At 37.7% G+C, this 9,237-nt stretch overlaps 1 protein-coding gene across 6 annotated transcripts in view; it reads right to left on the bottom strand.

Annotated features, from left to right (window-relative positions):
- Positions 1-7,859, bottom strand: part of wnk3 (WNK lysine deficient protein kinase 3) — a 51,981-nt gene extending 44,122 nt beyond the window's left edge. For 3 of the 6 annotated variants that reach the window (XM_082146130.1, XM_082146129.1, XM_082146127.1), the window contains exon 1: positions 7,033-7,858. The gene's annotated coding sequence lies outside the window, so the exon portion shown is untranslated. Of the gene's footprint in view, positions 1-7,032 lie in introns of all 6 variants that reach the window. The other 3 variants (XM_082146128.1, XM_082146126.1, XM_082146131.1) reach the window with 2 other exon arrangements.
- Between the last annotated feature and the right edge of the window lie 1,378 nt (positions 7,860-9,237).

Below are 9,237 nucleotides of genomic sequence, written 5' to 3' on the forward strand. Positions count from 1 at the left end.
TGCCTTTCTACAACCTATGCTACAGCATATGGGGAACGAGCCACTCGGAAAACCCAGTAGCGCTACTGGGGAGTATGGACTCTTCTTCGTGTATAAATGACAAAGAGGAGTTATTAGCAGAACTGACATCTGACAGGAGTGTCTTTACGGGATGTGTGTGAACGCACTCACAGATTCTGGAAAATCACGGGCAGTGTGAATGAACCAAAATCAAACGATCCCGGCCGGGACAAATTATCCGTGTATTTTCCGTAATCTTTGTGTGAAAGGGACTTAATATACTGATTTGCAGCTCAAGAATAATTTCTTATTATTATCAATCTTAAAAACAAATGTGCTGCTTAATATTTTGTGGAAACAGCGATATGTTTTTTTTTTCAGTATTCTTTGATGAACAGAAAGTTCAAAAGAACAGAATTTATTTGAAATATAAATCTTTTGTAACATTTGTAATAACAATTTAATTCATCCTTGCTAAATAAAAATAAATATATATATATATATATATATATATATATATATATATATATATATATATACACACATTTTTTATCTTACTGATCCAAAACTTTTGAACGGTAGTGTATAATCACTAAACAATTTAATTTTTGTTTTAGGTGTCCAGTGTGTCCAGAATTTCAGTGCAATCACTAGCTATAAATAAAATACATACTCCATAACAATGGAAACATTTTAACGGTGCAGTAAGCGATTTCTGAGAATCATTGAAGAACACTGTTGATATTTGAAATCAACCAAACAAACACGACCCCCCTTCATTGCTCCACCCCAAATGCATGAACACACAATGCAAGTGTGGAAGTGTCTTTATCATAGCAAAATAAAGATGATGAACAAAAAACAAGGAAGAACAAAAAAGTAGTGAGTATTTTTGCTGCTGTGCCTAGGGAACACCTCAGTGTGGGTAATGAAAGTGGAAGAGAGTGCGGTTCATTCACTCCCCCACCTACATTTCCTGATGGTATTGAGACTCGAATCCACAACCATTAGGCCACAACTGCCCAGTATACATCCAGAGTGTATATACGTCCCCTACTGCTGACTGGCTACAAGTGTGGTGATCGGTCTGATCCACTTTCACAAGTGTTTTTCAGAAATCGCTTACTGCACCTTTAAAGGGGTGGTATAATGCCATTTTCACAAGATGTAAAATAAGTATCTGATGTCCCCAGAGTGTGTGAAGTTTTAGCTCAAAATACCCCACAGATATTTTTATATAGCATGTTAAAGTTGTCACTTTTTGAAGGTGAGCAAAAACGCACCGTTTTTGTGTCTGTTCCTTTAAATGCAAATGAGCTGCTGCTCCCAGCACAGAGGGCGGAGCTACAACAACTTGTGTTCTGGAGATTTAAAAAACTTTTAGCCTTTTATGTTCAAACCGAAGTCAGAAAGATGGAGAGACTCAAGAAGAAGTGACAACATGTAGACAACATTTCTGATTGGTTAGTTGGTGAATTTAATGTAGCTTATGTGGTCTACCGCCTACAATGCCCATGTGGGTGTTTCTATGTGGGCAGAACTAAAAGAAAACTAAAAGAGCGGTTTTATGAACACAAATACACAATCCGAGTCAACAACGAAGATTACCCTATGGCTAAACACTATAAAGAAATACATCACAGTGACCCATCATCTTTGAGAATTCAGGACATTGAAATTATTAAAAAATCAATACGTGGAGGTGACATTTTAAAACGGTTATTGCAACGTGAAACCTTTTGGATATGGAGTTTTAAAGCAATGGATTATCCAGGATTAAATGAGGAGATCGATTATAGACCTTTTCTGTGATTTTGTAATATTGTTTTTTCTTGTGATTACTTACTTTTCATATGTATTGTATATGCATATGTATGCATGAATGTATATGCATGTGTATGTATGAATATATGCATGCTACCTGTTGCTTACATTGTGATCAACAGATTCAGTGCTGAGAACCATGTGAGGCGTGCCCTAGCAATGTATGCATGATATATATATGCTTGCTATTTGTTGCCTGTGTTTCTGTTTATTGTTGTGATTTATAGTTTCAGTGCTGAGAACCGTGTGAGAGGCGTGTCCTAGCAATTATCTGTAGACCTTTAACACTGATTGCCAGCACCTGTGTGTTTGCTTCTACTTGTGTGTGTTTGTCTTTATAAGATCAGTTTTTCATCTGCTTCATTATGCCCTGAAAAAGGCTCCATGCCGCTACGCGTGGGCTTTTTAAAGTTGTCCAGTTAGACATGTCAAATTTGTAATAAAGACATTTTAATTAAGGAGTGCCTTGGTCATCAGAGAATCATTTCTCTACACTACTTCGTAGCTTATGTGTAGTTATCTTCTAGTCATTGATTAGCATATTCTGTCATGATAATCTATAAATCACGTTCCCGGGGGCGGGGTTTATGTAAATTCTAGGGTTGGTGATCATGTCACTAACCTGGTCAGAATGTCGTGTAGTCCCTACCAGCCGTTTGTTGTAGTCCTTAAAAAGCAATTTCTTTAAAAGAAAATATCTCCCTTTGCTTTGAACTTTGAGCATTGTAACTTTGCAGATGTTATTTATGCTCAAACAGCAACATTACACACTAAGTAAAGTTAGAAAAGTGAAATCATATTCAACCACCCCTTTAAGGCTGCACTGATTCTGTACTTAATTTACACTGAACCAAAGCACAACCAGAACCGCTTCTGTCACTAGGGTCTGAGGCGGATCAGTGCTGCATATTTTAGCTTTTATTGAGCATTGCATATATACATGCACAACACATTTGGAGGCAGAACCTCAGAGTAGCCTTAACTTGCCTGTGTAATTTAGCAAACAATGCTTTGGGGAAAATCGAAATATGACAAGCCCAGTCAACTCTGAGGATGTTTAGTTTGGTATATCAACTCTGTTATTCTACATTCTCATCTGTCAGTGGAGCATGTGGGACTAATCATGACATTCGGCATTCAGCCTCACCCAGATGTATCACTAATTTGAATATCCGTGCCTGTGATTTAATCCTCTTTGAAATGTGCAAACGCTTTCTCTAGATGTGTTTAAAAAGTCTGACAAGCTTTTAAAGTGCATCAACTGCAGCTCACATTGGACAGAATCTTCTTAAATGTCTCTGAAATCACTTTATCATGCCATACCCGAGCTCTTCCTCAACAAAGATACAGCTAATCAGTGCACTGTGTTGTTAAAGCACTCTCACACACACACACGCCATGTTGTCCGCTCCCACAGTGCTCTGAAACTCCAAACACAACGGGCGCTACACAAAAATCGAGCTCTCTCTGCCTCTGCCAGTTTTTTCATTGCTCTCTTCACCGGCATACACACATTAATCCCCTGGAACTGAGCAGGCTCAGCTGATTTACTGAGGCAGACAAAGAGGGAGCCAGGGAACGTAGCGTGTGTGTATCTGTGTATGTGTTTAGGGAGGGGGCAGACAGAAAGGTTTGGGGGGTTGAGCTATGATGAAGCTAGATGAAAAAAAAAAAGGGGGGGGGGGGGGGGGCAGGAAAGGATTGTGGGTAGGAAGAGAGGACATCAAGTTTTTAGACAGCCAGTCGAGGGGGAGTCAGATAAGGGGGGAGGGGGGTTGGGTTCAAATGGGTGGGAAAAATGTGTGTGAATGGGAACAACGGATATAAAGGAAGGGGGGGGGGGGGGGGGTCGCACACACACATACACACACACACACACACACACACACACACACACACAAAGAGTTGGGAGATTTTCCCGTGATAAAATATGTGCTGGTTTGAGTGTGAGTGACAGCAGTGACAATAGACAAAATTCCACCACAAGAAAACCAACTGAAGTTTGGGCATGTGGGAGTTAAAGAGGTGTGGAGCAGAATATGAGTATGATGAGATCAGCCAAAACAATAAATAAAATGGAATGGAATGGAATAAGTGTCAGCTAGCCTATGTTTCAATTGTAAATAAATTGTGCAAAGTAAGTAGAGCCTTTCTGTGTTGACAATGCACAGACATAATCATAACTCCGCTTCAGTTTTTCTGCCTCCTAAAGCAGAGGTTACCAACCAGGGAGCTGGGGCCCACTAGGGGTTCCAGGGGGATCCAATAATAGAATTAGAATATTAGAATTATTCAAATTTAGTTATATTAACACAATCTTAATTAAAATACTATATATATATAAATGTAAACTGACATCATATTTAGTGTTCATTTGTTTTTATTACATCAAAGGTACCACAAAGGTGTGTGTGTGTGTGTGTGTGTGTGTGTGTGTGTGACTGTGTGTTTTGCAGAAGAAAGTCATGCAGGTTGGTAACTACATATGAGTAAGTAAATTATCAGAATTTTCATTTTTGGATTTTCAAAACTATTCCTTTTAGATTTAAAGTGTCAGGAAGTGCAACAACAACAAAAAGTCATTTTAAACTGGAACGTCCGGCATTTGCTGTCTGTCTTGGATTACTGAGGTATCTACATAATTTACAGCTTAGTTTGCAACCGAGTTAAGTGCCCATTTAAGCTGAGATGAAAAGGTCAGTTTGCAGTACAAGAAAGGTCTCGCTATGGTCATATGTTCTTTGTCATATTATTCTGAATGACACTAGAGGCAAAAATCATCAAATGTATGATTGGAGATTGTGGATCTGCATTTGCTTTCAGGCGCTGATGCAAGTAGGCTGGATAATTTGCTGTCACAATTGATTTCTTTTTAACCAGTCACATCAATACTCATTCCTCAACCACAGTCTATTTCTAGGAAAAAGAGACTGTGTTATGATTCACAATGATAATGGCTATAAACTCAGAATCTTGCTTAATCTGACTTAAAATGACAAAACGCTCTTTTTAAAGTAAAATAAGCTATGGCCAAAAGGACCCAGCAAAGCATCAAGACAAATGTTCCTAAATGAAATCTGGTGCTTGTAAAATTCAAAGGTGAAAATTACAGCAAAGTGACAGCTGGAGTTGAAGGCATAAAGTTTGTCCTCATCCCATTAAGTAACACCAAGAACAACACAAAACAAACACTTTTGTCCAATCTAGGTCAAGCATGTGAAAGTGAGTGTCACTGTGGTCACAGAAGGTATAGGGTACACAGTGAACCAGAAAAGAGAGACTATACCGCCTAATACTACCTTCTCTTTGTTCAGTCTATGATATAATCCAGGTGAGACCATTTAATCAAAGCTTGCTATGATGTGTGGATTACAAATAATAAGTGGCTACTACTGTGCTTTTGAGGTTTATGACTAAAATAAGCTCTCTGTTGTTTTATCCTTTCATACAATACGGGGCAGATTACCAATGAAGTTGAGGGATTTTTAACATCACTTTTACACTAATCACTGCTTTGTCCTCATCAGCATAAATTGCACAAATACACAAAGCTGCATACAAGTTAGGGTTGGGTCAGTAAGACTTTTTTTTAAAGCATTACTTTTACTCAGTAAGGGCACATGAAATTGATCAAAAGGTACAGTAAGGCATTACAAAAGATTTCCATTTCAAATAGATGCTGTTCCAGACATCCGGAAGTTCAAGACTCTACCGCATATTATGGTGACCCCTAGACCCTACTATTAAATTAACAAACCTGTCTTAGGAGGCTTACACAAATGAATATACTATAATGTAGTGTATAGTATAATGTATATTTTGGGGGATAAACAGATGATAAACTCTATACATCAAAGAAGCCTGAATTGTTTTTTATCATGGTTTACACAAAACTATTAATCAGCACAACTGTTGATGCACTGTTGATAATATTTCACAATTTCACTGTATTTTGATCAAAATAATTCAGCCGGACTGAGCAAGAGACTTCTTTCAAAAACTTTTTTCTTTATTCTTACAGACCCCAAAGGTTTATGGTTACGGTGTATATTACTTTAATGCTAAGTTCTTTATATAGCAATACATGGTATATGGATCAATTAGGGTAAGTGAAAATTGTTATATTATGTATCATTTTTATTATTTCTTACAACATTAAGGCAGTTATGTTTAAAAATATTAATATTTGAAAAACATCTGCTAATCAAACCAAAGTTAGCATGGAGTAACCAACATGCAGGAAACCACTGTGATGTCATGTGAGAAGAAAACCATAAAACATAGTGGTATCTCTTCACACCCGGATTACTGTCTTTCAGGGTCATAAATAAAATAAAATATAACATATTTTGACTATATGACAAGGCATTTCACATCAGGTCAGGACAAATGGAGTAACGTAAAGTAAACCCATTTGAAATGTATGATACATTGTTTTGCACCACTTGACATGACTCAAAAACATCTGTAGAAAGTTTCTAGTTCTAGTTTTCATAAACTCAGACACACTTATCTGTCATTGACTCAAAATCTTACTACTACAACATTATGCTTATATTTTAAAAGAAGATAAGGTAGACAACCAATACACAGGGACCATCTATGAGCCACTACACTGAGTAACAGTGGCCAACGCTTTGAGTTGAAAACACATAGCAACAGAGGACATGGCAGCCATAAAAAAATAAAATAAAAATACACTAAACGTGTGCTATTAGGTTGTAACTTGCTAAATCAACCACCATCAGTTGTTAAATTGACAATAAGCATAAGTGAATCGGTTAAGAGCAGAATATGACATAATACAGAAGATAGAGAGCAAACGCCTGTCTTAGCTGCATATTCAGTCTTCATTTACTGTCACTCAGTTAGCAAGTCAAATACGGATAAAGAAAATAAAAGACACGATCAAGAGCAGAAACCTATGTGGAACCAGAAGAGAAAATCAGACCAAGAAAAGATGGAAACATCTTTATTTTTTACCGTTCAGGCGGCAATATTGCTCGTCTCGCCCATTGCCAATATCTATTTCAGCACCACCGCGTTGTGTTAGCATCTAAGCTATGTTTGCCTGGGATTTCTATATGTCTGAAAGACACATACAGCACCTAAAGATGCATTTTTATTTTACTATTTATATCTGCAAATAGTGGTCCTTTGAATTTCAGAAGCTAATGATCATTTAACATAATAGTCAATGGGACTCACCGGTGTGCAGCATTCTCTGTCGTTATTACAACTGAAACAGGTCGTCGAAAGGTCTCGCTTTCTCCAATGTATCTGTCAAACACTCAACAGCTCGTCATCATCTCGTTGGATATAAGCGTAATTTGTCGTGTAACGTTACCGGTGTTTAACGTACTCCTTTTCTTATACGAGCGTTTGGTTCTCTTGTTTGAACGGCGTCGTTAAATCCTGCAAATCTTCCTGGACACATCATCTGTTAAAAAAAACATATTGTTGTTCTTTTCCGCGAGATTATTAGCACACATTTCCGCCGGTGAATGTTACGTCAACGTATTCACAGGTGTTTAGCGTGATACACATCTTTATTTTACATAATTTACAAAGCAACGACTGTCGCTGCGACGTTCATGGTAGTTCAATCGAGCACAATCGTTTCTCCTTTTTCGGTTAACGACAGAGACGCGCGCGCGCTTGCTCGCTCGTACCGCGTGCTCCAACTATGCGCGCCGCCGCCTGTCTGACCAAGCGGGACCGCGCATTGTCCCAGTAAGCGTCTCATAAAACAATAAGATTTGCCCATTCTGGTATAATAATTAATTTACATTTTAATAGGGTTACTTATTGGGATAAAGGGCATGTCTGCCTTTACTTTTGTTTTGGCTTTTCTATTAATGACCGGTTCCAACAATTTCACTTGACAATTCATGTGGCCTTAATAATGAAAATATGTCAGTTAATATAATATATTAGTAATGTAAATCAAAAGATATTATATAACTGAAGCAGCAAAAGAGTTTCTATTTATTTGCGTTAAGTTAACTGGAAAACTGTATAAAAATACAACAAATAAGGCATATTAAGGTTAATTGGGACACTTTTTCCCCTGTAGTGACCGAAATTCAAGGGGTGAATTCAGGTTGATTGGGACACTTTTTGCCATTGAGATGACTAGCAAAAAGTGTCCCAATCAACCTGAATTCACCCCTACATTATGTAATGTAAAATAATAATAAAATAAATAATAAAATAAAAAATGTATACTCATGTTTATGCATTGATTGAACAAGGATATCATCTACTATATTGTTACAAGTTCTTTTAAAATTGAAGATCTCTCCAAATACTAGTTATTCTGTTTTTTTAAATCAATCGTTTATTTTTCACCATACAGACTTAATGCAGATTTACTAGTAGGCCTAACTACTTTCTTTGGTATAGATGGATTAAAAGGTTGGCTACTAGTAATGATCAATAAAGCCAATAGACCATCTTTGTCTGAAGTGAATAGTTAATTATTATTATTCTATGGCAAAATTTGCAGTTTACCACCAATAACAATTGAATAAACTATTTGGAAAGCAAGTAGCAAAGGAAGTTGTAATCAAAATTATTCAAATCAGGGTTATTGGCGAAATTTGCAGACTTTCAGCTGTTTGCACTGAACAAAAATCAAACAAAAGTTTAATTAAATTGACCAAATTGAAATAGCTCAACGCAAATGTTTCCAGTGGTTTCCCCAAATTCAACTTAAAATGCAACTTTTAACGACTTAGTTGCAAAAGCCCTTTTGCTGTTATAACCTGTTGCAAATGAGATGTATAACCAGACACCAGCGTCTGGCAGCGTTTCTGAGGAATCTTAGCCCATTCCTCATGAGCAATGGCCTCCAGTTCAGTAATATTCTTGGGGTTTGTGTGCTGCAACCGCCTTCTTCAAATCCCACCAGAGATTTTCTATGGGGTTCAAGTCAGGCGACTGTGATGCCACTGTAGAATCTTCCAGGACTTCTTCGGCAACCAAGTCTTGGTGGAATTTGAGGTATGCTTGGGATTACTGTCCTGTTGGAAGGTCCAATGACGCCCAAGCTTCAGCTTCCTCATAGGCGACATGAGGTTTCCTATTTTAATCAATCCATTTTGTATTCCATGCAGTTTTCCAGAGCCAGAGGATGCAAAGCAGTCACAGAGCATCACCATGCTTAACTGTAGACAGTGTTCTTTTCAGCGTACGCTTTGTTCTTCTTCCTCCAGACATGGTGCTGATCCATAGGGCCGACAAGTTTCAGTTGTTTCATCGCTTCACAGAACAGAATCCCAAAAATTCTGTGGCTTATTTATATGATATTGAGCAAATCGGAGCAAACTTTTATTGTGCTTTTGGGTCAGTAGTGGTGTACGTCTTGGAGTTCTGGCATGGAAACCGTTTAGCACGCGCCTTACTGTGCAC

The sequence above is a fragment of the Leuciscus leuciscus genome (genome assembly GCF_965113295.1).
Source record: "Leuciscus leuciscus genome assembly, chromosome: 18".
NCBI lineage: Eukaryota > Metazoa > Chordata > Actinopteri > Cypriniformes > Leuciscidae > Leuciscus > Leuciscus leuciscus.